This window comes from Lathyrus oleraceus, chromosome 7 (genome assembly GCF_024323335.1).
Source record: "Lathyrus oleraceus cultivar Zhongwan6 chromosome 7, CAAS_Psat_ZW6_1.0, whole genome shotgun sequence".
NCBI classification, from domain to species: domain Eukaryota; kingdom Viridiplantae; phylum Streptophyta; class Magnoliopsida; order Fabales; family Fabaceae; genus Lathyrus; species Lathyrus oleraceus.
The window spans coordinates 286,064,373-286,080,615 of NC_066585.1; the positions used below are offsets into that span (position 1 = coordinate 286,064,373).

Sequence of the window (16,243 nt, forward strand, 5' to 3'; positions counted from 1 at the left end):
CCACGCTTTCCAATGAGTCCGGCGCTAATTCTATTCCCCAACAAGAACCAGCTATTTCCCAGAAGAGGTTGGCATCACTAGACGAATTGGTCATCTCTTCTATCCCCAGCCAGGCTCGGTCGAATGTTTCTACCATCAGACAGAAATCAAATACCCCCCGCTGAGACAGGGTCATCAATACAAATACCTCCGACCAAAAGACTGAGATTCATTTCCCCAGTAGAATTCCCTGGAAGAACGTTTCAGACGCATAGTGCATTCATTACATCATTTCACATCACATACCCGCATACGATGTCCACATTTATTTCATTCCGCATCATATACAGTACACCGTTTCATAGCACGCACATGCATACCATGTTCGCAAGCATAAAACATCTCATGCATCATGACATTGCATGAAACTAACTTTATTTTTCAGGCTAATTATCCTCCTGATCACATTCAAGATTCGAATACAGCTCTCGGATATAATCCATGTGACAGACTCTCTGACATTCTCCTAATGGTGGCATCTCTAAGCCCATCCCAGATATTCATTGCAGATACAACCATAAATATTATCAGATACAGCCTAACGTACGGTTCATTCTGATTCAGCCCGACATATGACTCCTTCAGCTCAGATACGATCTAACGTACGATCTATTCTGACTTTCAACAACTCCAATACGGTCTAACGTACGACCCATTTGGATACTCAAATCCTCAGATGCTGCCTAGCGTATGGTACATTCCGAGGTGTAGTCTAGCGTACGACTACTTTCTTCTTCAGATACAGCCTAACGTACGACTCATTATGCAACTCCAATACGGTCTAACATACGACCCGTTTGGACCTTCAACTCAGATACGATCTAACGTACGATCCATTCTGACATTCAACAACTCCAATACGGTCTAACGTACGACCCATTTGGATACTCAAATCCTCAGATGCTGCCTAGCGTACGGTACATTCCGGGGTGTAGTCTAGCGTACGACTACTTTCTCCTTCAGATACAGCCTAACGTACGGCTCATTCCGCGGCTCCAATACGGTCTAACGTACGACCCATTTGGACCTTCAACTCAGAGGCGATCTAGCGTACGATCCATTCTGATTCCACCTTCGTCAGATACAGCCTAACGTACGGCTCATTCTGCAACTCAGATACGATCTAGCGTACGATCCATTCTGATCTTTCATCCCCAGCAAAGTCATCCGCCTAATGAACAACTCACTCTAGTATTCGGATATGATCTAGCGTATGATCCATTCTGACCCCTTATCCCCAGCAGTATATAACACACTCCGACTCCCCGGCGAAGTCGACAGCATAACGGATGATTCACTATACGGTCTAGCGTATGACCCGGTATGACACCCATGTCTCCAGATATCGTCTAACGTACAACACAATCTGAAGCTCTCATCATCAAACTTCCTGGATGGCATCTTTAAGCCCATCTCCACCAAGACTAATTGACAAGCGCAAATTTTCGGGGCATTCTAGTGTTCAATAATCTCTCACCTCCAGACCACGAACGGCATACTCGCCGTCCTAACTCTCTCGGTTCAAGAATATTGAACAGGGGCAGCTGTCATACCCCAAAATTTTCCCGTTAATATTACAAGGCATTTCTCGAAGTACTCCGACTTATTCTGCAAGGCACTGACATTAAAGGAACAAAAGCCCAGCTCACAACAGGCCCAATCCAAGAAAAGGCCCAAACTAGCGGCTCGCTAGGCGAGCAATTCCTTCGCCTAGCAAACCCCTCGTTATGACACTCGCCCCATCGAAGCATCAGATCCAGTAAAAGCCCAAACTAGCCTGCTCGCTAGGCGAGCAAATCCTTCGCCTAGCGAACGTTCGCTGCACGCTCGCCTAGCGAAGCTAACAGATAACAGAAAATTCTGGGCTTCACTCTGAGCCCATTAGATCATCATAATCACTATAAATAGCCAAGCTTCAGCCACGAAAATAGACAGAGGAAGACGGACGGAAACCCTGGCAGAGAAACCCTGAAGATCGACTTAGAGAATTCCGAGCAGAGAAACCCTGAAGGCCGCTCTTCCGCACCAAAGTTACCGCCGCCCAACTCCATCCGATACCAAGTTCAGTTACAAACAGGTTTGCGTATCACCAATGCTTCATGCTTTTAATCGATAATCTTTACACATGCAAGGCATCATGATTAAGTTTTCGGATATGTAATTTGATTTCATTTAAGTATGCCTGAATATCCTGAATAATTGTCTATGCTATGCCTGTAATCCAATGCCATAAAAGTTCAGGTTTCCGGAGATCATGCTGCCATCAAATTCAAAACCCGTGGCCGCTCGCTAGCACATCGCTAAGCGAGCCTGCAGCGAGCATTCGCTGAGCTTTCGCTAGGCGAAGCAGGAGCGAACGAAGCAGTGGCCTTTTTGTTTCTTTTCTATTCTGCCTTATATTTATCTGATCAATACTCATTATAATTCTGCATGATTTGGCCTGACTTTATGGCTGTTGTGTTTATTTTGTGGTGCGACTTTCAATTTTACTTTATCTCGATGCTCTAATCCGTGTGTTGAATTGTGTAAAGGCTTGCATATTCTCGAAGAAACGGCCGGCCAGGTATTCCACCTTATGTGTGGGATACCCTTATGGAGATTCACTTTGAATTACTCAATTGATTTTAATGTATTAATTTTATGGCGAAGATCCACCCTAATGGCTTAATTGTTCTTAATGTATCGGTTTTAATATGGACCTAATTACCTACTTGATGACGGCTACCTAATTAATTGTAGAACTTTGCCTTTAAATATATGATCTTGGACCTCTCTTTGTCACCCCACGATTACGGTATTATGGTCATGTCCCGCGAATGTGGGGATACACTTAGCAAAGACCCTTCGGTTAAATCATCATAGTCCCTCGAATGTTGCCTTTGTCCCTCGATGACCCTTCGGTGTAGCCTACGGTTAAATGATGATCGTCCCTTCGAATGCTAAGGTATCCTCACAACTGTTGCCTTCAATGACCAATCGATGACCCTACGATGACCCTTTTACATCCAAAGGATAAAACTACTTACTTCTCAATAGTAAGGACAGTTTTACCCTCATAAGGATAGGAGATGCCCGGAAAGACCTCGGATAGGTATAACCCTTAATTGCTCATTCATAACCTAAAAGACTCTTCACACCTCGCACTTTTCCAAACATCTTTTTTAGAAAATCACCACTTGGCATACATCCGCACTAGGATCATTGCCGAGTTATATTTTTCTAAACGACTTTCAAAACTAAACGAGATAACCACTTTGTATACATTCATACAAGAATCATTACAAAGTTAAATTCTCCTTTTCAAAACGTTTCCTACACATTCCTCAAACACTTTTTCAAACTAGAAAAACATAAATGATTGAGCAATTAAGAGCCCATGGATAACCATGGATACAAAGGGTGCTAACACCTTCCCTTTGTATAATGTACCTCCCGAACCTAAGAATCTAAATTAAGGTCTTTCCTGTTCTTTTCCACCTTTCCTTATGGGATAAAAGAAAAGTCGGTGGCGACTCTTGCTAACCGCGACATTGCGATTAAAAACACATAAAAGTCAGTTCACCGTATGACAGAACTGGCGACTCTGCTGGGGATATTAAAGAGAGGTCACCTTAAAAAAAAAAAATCATTTATGTTTTCCTAATTGTTCCTTCTTTTAAGGGAGTTGTTGAGTGAAAGATCCTACACCCGGATCTAGTGTACCTTAGGTAAGTAGCAATAGATCATCGCGACTATCCGGCGTATACTGGAATGGTTAAAATGATGGCTACGGTTAATGTGACACTTTGGATGTCCTGATGTTCCTCATGTTTACTTGAGGAAAAATTTGGCATTCGCGTGGTGTCATCAAAGCATTAACCAGACCTTTAGAACCCTAATTGACTCATCCTAGCCATTAGAAAGTAGTGAGATAACTGACTTCGGTTCCGACTGGGGTTGGTTGATACTCGATACTACACTCTTTGAGATTGGACTTTAGGGAAGCTTCGGTCAACCACTTGGCATTGCACTAAAGTGGACTTAAAGAAAGGTCGATGATCTGAGATCCCTCTAGAACCCGGTTACTATTCTAGGACAGGTTGAACCAACCAAACTTCAGTGGGGAGGGTATTTACCTATGGAACTCATGCAAGCCTTAAAACCTAGGAATGATTGTTGTGTGACTTGCTTGTGTTTGTTACTTACATAACATCATAACATCATAACATCATAACATCATAACATCATTGTACTAACCATTTCAAGGACTTAGGGATTTAGCTTTGCTCTGTTAAACAGGTTATGGCTTCCAGGAAGACTATCCGGATCAATCTTGTAACGATCTCTCCTCAACTCAAGGATTTAGTGTCAGAACTTCCCGATCATGCTCAGTTCAACAAGAAACATGGTCATCTCCTCAATTTGGTTACCACTGGTTTCAAAGAAGATATGATGAGAGTCCTATTCCAAACCGAGCTGCATTATGTTACAACCTAAATTTCACTTGTCCCACATCTAATCCAAAACTAAAATCTATTATGCTTTAACCTTACAATTTTTCTCTTACTCACACTTAGGGTTTTAGTTTCAACCTTCTCAAATCTCACCTAATAGTATCGTGCATTATTCTCATATTCTTTGTCATGTATGTCTCACCTCTTGTACTCTAATATCTCCTCTCTTATGTTATTTATCTTTTATCTTCTCATTTATCTATTATTGATTTCTCTTCCAATTACGTTTTATCGTACCTTTCTTCTCTGATCTCACATCTATTATGTTCTTTCTTTTTCATCTTCTCTATTCTCTTGTCTCCTCCATTTTTTCTTTTTTATTATAATATTTTTTATATTGTTTTATGCTACTATTTTATATTTTTTTATTCCACTTTTATTTAATCTTATTTTGTATATTTAATGAGAATTTTTTGTCTAAATATGATGAGTTTTGTTGTTATTTGGTAATGTATGAATGACTAAACACAAAGTTATATTGTTCTTTATAGGTGTATGTATGGCTCAATAAAAATCTTATAAAAAACCGAACCAACCTAAGCCGCATTTATTTGGTTTGGTTTGGTTCGATTTTATTTCTAAAAGTCAATAAAACCAAACTGAACCGCATATTTTTTTCTCTTGCGATTCAGATGATTTTTAACGTCAAAATCACCAAAACCGCACCACTAACATCTCTATCTTCTACACACAATATTTCAAAATTGCACATATACTGTCAAACTAGTAAAGACCCTGCATATAACTTTTGTAAAAGATCTTACACAAAAAATATATATAATAAGAACAACATATGAAAAATACATAAATATATTTTATGAAATGCAATAGTTATAAATGACATTCAAATGAAGTTCAAACAATGTATAATAAAGTGTGAATTAAAAGTATATAGTTCAAACAATCGTCAGTTGGTCCAGTGGTGATTGGCGTTGGACTTTGTAGGGAAGATCAAGGTTCGATCCCCCCAACTGCGATCGGGAGAGGGTTGAAACCACTTGATGTCAGAATTGACACTCGAATCAGATTAGTTGGTCCAGTGGATCGGATACTGGTGGTGAAAACAAAAAAAATGATATCTTAAATAAAATTGAATAGTTCAAGTTTGATGAGGATGAGGGCTTGAGATTGTAGAAGACAAAGTAGAAGATTATGATTGTCCAACTTTTGCTATGTCTGAATTAGAGGAGAAAATGATACATTAGTCATGGAGAATATGAGTGATTATCAAGCTCTTGGGTCAGAAGATTGGCTCCAAAGCGCTTGAGAGGAGACTGAAACAGATGTGGGTGAAGAATGATGTTATCAGAATCATTAATCTGAGTAACGATTATTACCTAATAGTTTTTTCTCACGAGGATGTTAAAAGGGTGGCAATCGAAAACGGTACTTGGTTCATATACGATCATTATCTTACGGTCAAGGATTGATGTCCAAACTTTCAATCGAAGAAGGATTCCATTGATGAAATAGTTGTTTGGATCAGAATTGCAAGATTACCAATAGAATATTATGAAACTATAGTTCTAACTTTTATTGGTAATCAGGTAGGTCGTGCAATTAAAGTTGATAAGAATATGATGCAACATGAAATGGGAAAGTACACAAGAATTTATGTCCAAGTCAACCTCTCAAAACCTTTTCTAGCGATATTTAGTATCAAAGATAGGAAGTACCGTATCAAATATGAAGGTTTCCATCTACTTTGTCTAAGTTGTGGTAGGTATAGGCACTATAAAGAAGGATGCAGATATAGCAACAGAGGAAAACATCATGTGTAGGTTGATCTTGGTGGGAAGGAGAAAGTGATAGCAGAAGGATCAACCAAGTAGGCAGAAGTGAATATGGATGTCGTTGAAGATGGTCCTTGGAAAGTAGTGTAGAAGCATAAAAAAGGAAAGAAACATGTGAAAGAGCGGAGAAACAATATTCCGATGAGAATTAATGAGGAAAATATGTTATCGGGATCGAGATTCATTTATTTATTCAACAATAACTCCAAAGAGGTTGAGGCAGCTGGCATTGATTTGTATGCAGGAAAAGGGAAGTCAATCATTGGAGTTTCCGAAAATATGGTGGGAGCAATTAGTAAGGGGGTAAATAATGGCAATCATGATGCAGTCAATAAGGGGAATAATAAAAAAAGTAGTTTTTATTGAAAAGAATAATGTCCCTAATGAGGCAATTATTAGTCGATTTAGTGCGGAGTCAGGGAATGATCCAGTAGTAGAGACAAAAGAACCTTGGAGAAAAAGCTTCAAACTGAATTGAATTTTATTCTCAAGCAAGAGAAGATTATGTGGTTTTAGAGGTCTGAAACGAAGTGGCTAGTTTATGGTGACCGGAATACCAAATATTATCATCTTAAGACTATCAACAAAAGAAGAAGAAATATAATTAGCATGTTAAATAATGATGCAAGTCAGTGGATAAAAGACATGACTCAACTTCAAGCCTTGGTCAAAGATTACTACAAGAAGCTTTTTATTGTTAAGCATGTGTGGAGAAAGTGGAAACACACGGATGTTTTCTTCCCTAAGCTGAATGATACTGATTTTCATAAGTTAATTGAGCCTATCAGTGATGTTGAAAAAGGAGAGCAATGTTTTCCATTAAGCCTTGGAAATCCCCTAGTCCTGACAGATTCCCTACGGGATTTTATCAGAAGTCATGGGATATCGTGGGTCATAATATTTGTAAGTTCGTTAATCCGTTGTCGCACACTGGTCAAAAACGAGTTTAAAAGTGTAGTAAAACGAAAGCGATACTCGAATATCGTATCACAAGGACTCTTGAATATTGTAACCAAACGAATAAAAATAAGGGGTTTTTTAAGGTTCCAAACTTAAATCGAAGATGATTAAAAGTAAAAGAAAAATTGTTAAATAAGCTAATCTACTGTATTGATTTCCTACTAGTCATTGATTCTTATAACTTCAGTTCCCTAAGCGAATTCGATCATATTCGATTACAATACTCACAAACAAGCACAATTGGTATTATGTGATGTATGTTCCTAATTTCCGGATTAAGAAACAAATTTAAAATGTCGTGAATTAAACAAACGCGACTTAATCAAACACGATAAGGAAAAAGCTACGCTAACATGATTATAGTTAAGGATCATACAACAATCGAATTTAATCAACTTTATTCTATAAGAAGCAATCGAATTAAGAAAACGATAGCAATCGAATTAAGCAAATGATTTTATAGGAAGAATCAAAAAGAAATCGAAATTAAACTGGAATTTATAAAAACCTCAAAGTTGAATCTGAAGCAGCAGATCAACTCTTTGGGAATTAGCTCTCCATAGAATTTGTAATCCTTATTCTTATTTTGTGAATGTTGAATAATGAATCATAAACTACAAATTTATTTAAATAGAGAAAAGGAATTCGAGCCTAATAGCATCTGACCCACAAAACATAAAAATGGCCCCAAAACTAATTGTTTTATTAAATATGGAACTTCAACGAATTATTCGACCTTCCTTCATTCTGAATCAACTTTTCACTTCAACATAAAACTTGTAGCTATTTATCTTAGCTTTTCAACTCATATTAGAACATATTAATCTGATTCTCGTAGCTTAAGATATGTTTTGCACAGTGAAAAGGCATCAATTAACTGTTTAAGTTGAAAATAAAATACGAAAATAAAATAAAGGAAAAAATAAACTTAAATGTAAAAATACACTAAAATAGTAAAAAAAATGTATAGAATTGCCTAAGTACAATAGTAAAAGAGTGTGCATCAAAATGCATTGATCATTTGTGCATGGGATTTGGAATAAACCATGAGACTTAGCTACTATAGATTAAACAAATATTTGTTTGATTCCAAGAGAGATCATCCTCAGCATGTTACACATTTCCATCCAATATCTTTGTTTAATTCACTCTGTAAGGTTATCATTGAAATTATTGTTGAAAGGTTAAAGGTTTGCATGCCCAAGTTGGTCTCCCTTTTCAAGCAGGATTTGTTCCAGGTATATCCATCCATGAAAATATCATCATTGTCGAAGAGGTTATGTGTATTATCAACCAAAAGAAAGGTAAAAAAGGAATGTTTGTTGTCAAAATAGACTTGTTCAAGGCTTATGACAAGATAAGTTGGGAATTTATTTGGCAAGTTCTCATTAAAGTTAACCTGCTAGTTGAATTTATCAATATCATTATGCATGTAGTCACTAGCACTGAGCTGAATGTAAATTGGTATGGAACTCATGGTGACTTCTTTCGACCTCAATGAGGAATTTGTCAAGGGGATACCATTTCTCCCTACCTCTTTGTGTTGTGCATGTATAAACTCTCTCATCTTGTTGAGCAAGAGGTTGTTAGTGGGAATTGGATAGCAGACAAGATGGGTTCTCAAGGACCTGGAATTTCTCATCTAATGTTTACAAATGATTTTCTTTTGTTTGGAGAAGCAACAAAGAAACAAATGCAATGTGTGATGGAGACTCTTCAAAACTTTTGTAGCTTAATAGGATATGATGTGAGTGAGGAAAAATCCAACATCCTCTTTTTTAGTAATGTCACACGAAGCTTGAGGCACAAGTTACTTCAAATCTCCAAGTTTGGAGAGACTAGTCAGTTTGATAAATATCTTAGGGTCCCTCTTAATGGTAAGACTTTTAAAAGAGGTGATTTTTAGTATATTATTGATCAAGTATCTATAAGACTTACGAATTGGGAAGCGAACTCCATGTCATTAGCTGGCCGAACTACTTTAGCCAAAAGTGTATTATAGGTTATTCCGATTTACCTAATATGACGAATTTGCTCCCTTAGTCTTATCTAAAGGAGATTCAAAGAATACAACAAAATTTTGTATAGCGTGATACTGGTAGTAGTAGGAAGATACATGTTATTAGTTGGAATATTGTTACATTGCCAAAGGACCATGGAGGTTTAGGTCTTAGGTGTATTGCAATCATGAATAATGTTTGCATCTTGAAGCTTAGTTGGAAGTTAATTAATGAATTTGAGGATCTCTGGTGCAAAGTGTTTAGAGGTATCTATAAGGATGTGAATTTGAGTCGGAGTCCAACAAAGAAGAGCTCGGGGTCTGGACTTTGGAGGGCGGTAAATAAATCCATACCTTATTTGTTGAAGCATTGTAAATAGAGTATTGGTGATGGCATAAGTGTTGATGCATGAGAAGATAATTGGATAGAGGTTGGGACTTGCATCATTAATAATGTGCAATCGCTACCATATAGTTTACGAGGGGCTAAGGTGACTAATTTAGTGACTGGTATAGGGGATTGGAACTGGCAAATTCTACATCAGTGGCTTCCTAAAGGTATATTGGACAAGATAAATGGCATGTAGTCTCCAAATAGTGATCTCGAAGTAGATAAATTTATGGTGGATAGAGTAGTTCATGAAGTTGGACCAGTGAAGCACTTTTATAGCTTAATGGCACATCATGACCATGCCAGTGCAACTCATGATTGGAAGATAATATGGCGGATAAAAGATCCATAGAGGATTAAAGAATTTGTGTGATTGTTGAAGCATGGTAGCTTATTGACCAACCATAGCAAGAGTAGGAGAGACCTTGGTGCAACTGCTTGTAAATTGTATGGGCATGCTACTAAAACTATGTTGCATGTGTTTTGTGAATGTCCATGCACATTGGAAGTTTGGGTGAATAAAACGCCAACGGAGATGCAACATGAATTTTTTAATTTGGAGTTGGAGGATTGTATTAGTTTGAATATTAATTAGAGTTCTAATGAGAATGTTGGATGGATTTTTTATTGGGCGATGGCTTGTCATTCTCTCTGGTTTTGGCGTCATAAAGCGGTGCACATCGAGGATTTCGTTAGACCCTTTAATCCTAACTTGCAAGTGTCATTACGGTTGAAGGAATATGGTGATGCCTTGAATATGAATAATATGGCAGAAATGAGAAATAGGACATTAGGCTTATTAAGTGGGTTCCTCATATCTCAAGTATGGTCAAACTTAATGTTGATGGTTCTTGCATAAAGGGAGTTGTTGCGGGTTGTGGTGGAATTGTCTGAGATGACAATGAATGTTGGATAAGAGTTTTTCCCCAAGAATATGGGCATCTGTAGTAGTTACATTGCTAAGTTATGGGGATTACTTAAGAGTTTGGTGCTAGTTTTAGACCTTAGGTTCAGAAAAGTAGAAGTAAATGCATATTCTTCTGAAATTTTTATGAACATTACTCAAGGAAGATCTATAAAAAGTAAAGGTTTGGAGATGCTCAAGAAGATTGGGAGCCTCTTGAGTAGGTTTGACGAAGCCTTTGTGAAACATGGGTTTAGAGAATCTAAATGGTATGTGAATGCTCTAGCAAAAGTCGATTGCATATTAAATAGGGATATGCATCATTATATTGTTGCCCATAGTTTTATTGAGAAGTTGTTAGTAGAGGATATTATGAGGGATTACACCTCTATGGAGGTGTCAGTGTAGTTCTTTTTCTCTTTGCGCCTTTTACCCTCTTGTCGCATCTCGAAAAATACGATTCCTCGCGATGGTCGCGGAAAAATTTATGTTCGAACAGAGTCGCCACCGAACTTTATTTATCCCAATGAAGGGATAGGAAAGTATCGATAAAACCTTTAGGAAATAGAATAATGGTCGTCGCCACCATATTCGGGTTCGGGAGTGGATTACGTAAGGGGAAGGTATTAGCACCCCTTACGTCCGTTGTACTCAACGGGAACCTTTTAGTTCTAATTTGCGTTTCGAGTGTTAATTTATGTTTGTTTTTTATCTTTGGGTTATAAAATTATTAAAAATAGAAATGGATGAGAACCTCAGAAAGGGAAATGGGAGGTTTTTTTTATTAGTGTGCTCGCGAAGATACATCAATCTCCTGCCTACGTATCCTTATGGTGTGATAAGGAAATCAGAGCATTCGTAGTTCGGGGAACTACGGTTAGTTGGTGTTTTTTAATGAACAACTGTTTAGATTGCATCCTAAAGGCTAAACATTGGCTTGTCTACTCTCGGCGGAGGCTTAAACATTAGTTTGTTGTGCGCATCAGAAAGGATTAAATAGTGTTCTTTTGAAAAGAGTTTTGATCACACGAGGGTGATAAGTTGGATTAATATGTTGGATATTTTATTTGGTTGAGATGTTTTTGGTTGGATGACGATTACTCGGATATTCGAGTAAGACAACTCATATCCTAACAGTCGGGAAAGGGAATAGAAGACTCTAGACCACCTTCTTTTTCATCCTTAATTATAGAAAGGATTGGATAATAATTAAGGTGTTTTGAAAGGATGACGAATACTCGGATAATCGAGTAAGATAACTCATATCCCAATAATCGAAAAAGGGAATAGAAGACTCTAAACCACTTTCTTTTTCATCTGAGTGATTATGAAAATAGGTTTGTGTATGGTTGATGTATTTTTTAGAATGAACGACAAGTACTTGAATGACTGAGTAAGACAACTCAGATCCAAGCATTTGAGAAGAGGAATTGAAAACTCAAGACCATCTCCCTTTTCGTACAATTTGTTATGAAAATGATTTGATTAAGTTGTATGTTTGTAAAAAATGACAATTGTTCGACTGACCGAGTAAGAGAACTCGTATTCAAACAATTGAGGAGAGAAGTTGAAGACTCAAAGTCATCTCCTTTTTCATTTAGCTTATTATGAAAATAATTTGATTTAATCGGGTTTAGAAGTTTGTAGAGGAACGACAATTATTTGAATAACCAAGTAAGAGAACTTGTATTCAAATAGTCGTGGAGAAAAAATTGAAGACTCAAAGTTATCTCCCTTTTAGTTTCTTGTTATAAAAGGATTTGATTTGTTTGTGGTTAAATGGATTAGAAATGACGACCATTTGACTAACCGAGTAAGAAAACTCGTATTCAAATAATCGAGGAGAGGAGTTGAAAACTCAAAACCATCCCCCTTTTCATTTTCAAATGAAGTGTCATTTAGATGTGATTAAGTATTTTAATTTAACTTTCGATGTCGGATCGAGGGTTTAAAAATTGCATTCTTGTGAATGAATTGAATTTATTTAGTGAATGGTCCATTTAATCGATTAATTAAAACCGAGTAGGTCTCATTGTAAGAAAGCCCAAGAGTAAGCCATGTGAGGTTGATGGCGATGCGTTTACAAGCGATCGACTTACATAGGTGTTTTGAAAAACGGGCTCGACTTTGAATCAAGAGGTTTTATTTGTTTTTTTAAAAAAAATGGTTTGAATTGATGGCATGGGAATTATAATAGTTTTTGTATTTTTTAAGTCTTTATCATTTTTAGGTTCATTTTAAGATGAGATGAAGGATGTACAATGATATAGCATAAAGCAAAGTAAAGTAAATATAAAAAATAAATGTTAGAAGCGGAATTTAAAAGAGTTAGATGTTAATTGCGGAAATTAAAAATTAGAGTTAATCGTTAAATAGGTGTTAATTGAAATCAACATGGAATAATCAAGAGAATTGCAATAAAATATTAAATCTAAAACAAATAACTAAAGTTTAAACAATTAATAAAAGTATCATTAAATTAAAACTCAAAACAATATTAAACTATCAAAAATCTCAATTCTAAACTATTATCCAAAATATTAATTTTAAAATATTAACAAAGATTAAATTCTAAAATCATTCTAAATTAAATTAAAATTCTAAAATAATTCTAAATCACCTTATAATTCTAATTAATTTACAATCATTTCTAAAAAAGAAAACTAATTAAATTCTAAAATATTAACAAAGATTAAATTCTAAAATCATTTTAAATTAAATTAAAAAATTCTAAAATAATTCCAAATCACCTTATAATTATAATTAATCTACAATTATTTCTAAATAAAAAATTATCTAATTAAATTCTAAAATATTAACAAAGATTAAATTCTAAAATCATTCTAAATTAAACTAAAATTCTAAAATAAATCTAAATCACAATAGAATTCTAATTAATCTACAATTATTTCTAAATAAAAAATTATCTAATTAAATTCTAAAATATTAACAAAGATTAAATTCTAAATTAAACTAAAATTCTAAAATAAATCTAAATCACAATAGAATTCTAATTAATCTACAATTATTTCTAAATAAAAAATTATCTAATTAAATTTTAAAATATTAACAAAGATTAAATTCTAAAATCATTCTAAATTAAACTAAAATTCTAAAATAAATCTAAATCACAATAGAATTCTAATTAATCTACAATTATTTCTAAACTAAATTTAATATTTCTAATATTTCTAAATCCAACTCTTCAAAAAAAATTATAACCTAAATCTAAAAATTCTAATGAACCTAAATTCCTAATTATTTCTAATATTTCTAATACTATTTCTAATCCTAAAATTATTTCTAATTAATCCTAATCATAACTAATTTAATCTAATTAATACCTAATCATCTAATTAAGCTAAGTAACCTACATTAACTAAACTTAATCAACTAGTAACCAAAAACAAATGAATAAGCCCAAAGAAGTTGAGAATGGGCTCAACAAAGGATATCAGAGCCCATTCAATTGGGGTGCAGTAGCATTGAGGGAGTGTACACGCAGGGCAAAATCGCTTGGGCCAAAGGCCCAAGTCTTACCAACATAATTAGGTTTTACAACAAAAGCTTCAGATCGTACCTTCAAAATTTCCCCAGAATGAGCGATTGTAACTGTGAGACCTCACAGACCAACTGAAGCCGCCATGGAGGTTGCGCCGGTGAGGAGCGATTGAAGGTCGATTGTGGCCGGCAGAGAAACTGTGGTTTTGTGAGGGCGCTCGTTGGAGGTAGAAAATGAGGGTGTGGAGTGTGTGGGTTCGCGATCGAAGGAGGAGAAGAGGTGCACGTTTGGAGGTTTGGAAGGATTCGTTGGAAGGAGAAGAAGATGAAGCTGAGTTTGATGCGTCCCGTCTCCAAATAAGCCTCCTTCTTCTGTTTCGTTTTTTAGGGTTTTGAAAAAAAGCTTTACTGCGTTTATGGCTATGTTTGCTGTTGTATTTTTAGTTTCTTTTGAAAAATCTCTTATTGTGATGTCTCTCTCGCGGTGTATTCTATTGTTGTTTTGGTTTCTGTTTTTTGAGAAGGTCTCTTACTGTGATGTCTCTCTCGCTGTGTATTCTATTGTTGTTTTGGTTTCTGTTTTTTGAGAAGGTCTCTTACTGTGATGTCTCTCTCGCTGTGTATTCTATTATTGTTTTGGTTTCTGTTTTTTGAGAAGGTCTCTTACTGTGTTGATGTTCTTAACGCCTCATGAACCTTTTATGAAGAATTTTTATCAGTTTTTTAAAAACTCCTTTCTTTTTCGATTTTCCCATCCCAGATTATGTGGGATTTAATTTCTGTGGATTTGTTCTGTTTTAAGTTATTATTGCAATGCCTTTTTGGATGTTCAAGTTAACCTGTTGGGTAAAGTTTCAAATTGAGTAATTTGTTTAGTTATTTTTTAGTTTTTTAAGTGCTTTTAAAAAGTACTTTTTAAATAAGCTATTTTTCTCTGCAGGTTATAGCTCTGAGATGACCTGATGGAATGGAAAAGTGGCTGCTCCAAGCTTCAAGATAACATGTTTTTGCGCCTAGGTCCAAAGGAGTGTTAAACCAGTCCATTGATTTTGGTCTTGGTTATTTAGAATTAGGAACCTGTTTTTGCAGCAAATTCCACTTAGTAAAAAAAATGTAATTATGTAGTTTAATAAAAAAAATTTAAAGACAAAATGTATTTGGATTATTTGGAACTTTCTGAATTAAATTTTAATTATGTAATTATCTTTTAAGCTTTTCAAAATTTAACTCAATATTTATTTATACTAATCAATTTCAACTTTTAAAAAAACAACAAATTTCCAACTTAAGTATAATGACTTAATTTTAAAAACAACAAATTTCTAACTTAAGTAAAATGACTTAATTTTCAAAACAACAAATTTCTAACTTAAGTAAAATGAGTTAATTTTCAAAACAACATATTTCTAACTTAAGTATAATGACTTAATTTTAAAAACAACAAATTCCTAATTTAAGTATAATGACTTAATTTTAAAAACAACAAACTTCTAATTTAAGTATAATGACTTAATTTAAAATACAACAAATTTCTAATTTAAGTATAATGACTTAATTTTAAAAACAACAAATTTCTAATTTAAGTATAATGACTTAGTTTTAAAAACAAATTTCTAATTTAAGTATAATGACTTAATTTTAAAAACAAATTTCTAATTTAAGTATAATGACTTAATTTAAAAAACAAATTTCTAATTTAAATACAAAAATCTAAATATGGGACTTTTAATTTAAAAACAACACAATTCTATTTTATATACAAAAATCTAAATATGGGACTTTGAAAAACAACACAATTCTATTTTAAATACAAAAAATCTAAATATGAAACTTTTAATTTAAAAAACGACACATACATGTTTCTAAAAAATGCAAATTTAATTTGGGAACCCATGAAGAACTTAGAACTTGGTATAAATATTTGGAATGTGTAAATGGACTAGTAAATAGTGATAATAACGTGGCTCTTAATACTTACTAATAGAAAAAATAGGTTTTGGGTTAGTAATGTAAAAGGATTCAAACCACATTTTAGATTATGGACACATTTATGCAAATGGGCCTTTGAAATAAAAAGATCTCATGGGTAAACCACAAATGGCCGGACAAAATTGGGGTATGACATCTCTCCATTACAAAAAAAAACTATAAGTTAAAAGTGAA

At 34.8% G+C, this 16,243-nt stretch overlaps 1 long non-coding RNA gene across 1 annotated transcript; it reads left to right on the forward strand.

Moving 5' to 3' along the window:
- Nucleotides 1-14,078: 14,078 nt before the first annotated feature.
- LOC127102000 (uncharacterized) lies at nt 14,079-15,280 on the forward strand. The gene is made up of 2 exons (XR_007794704.1): nt 14,079-14,926; nt 15,021-15,280. It is a non-coding gene; the product is annotated as an uncharacterized LOC127102000 (long non-coding RNA).
- Nucleotides 15,281-16,243: the final 963 nt, after the last annotated feature.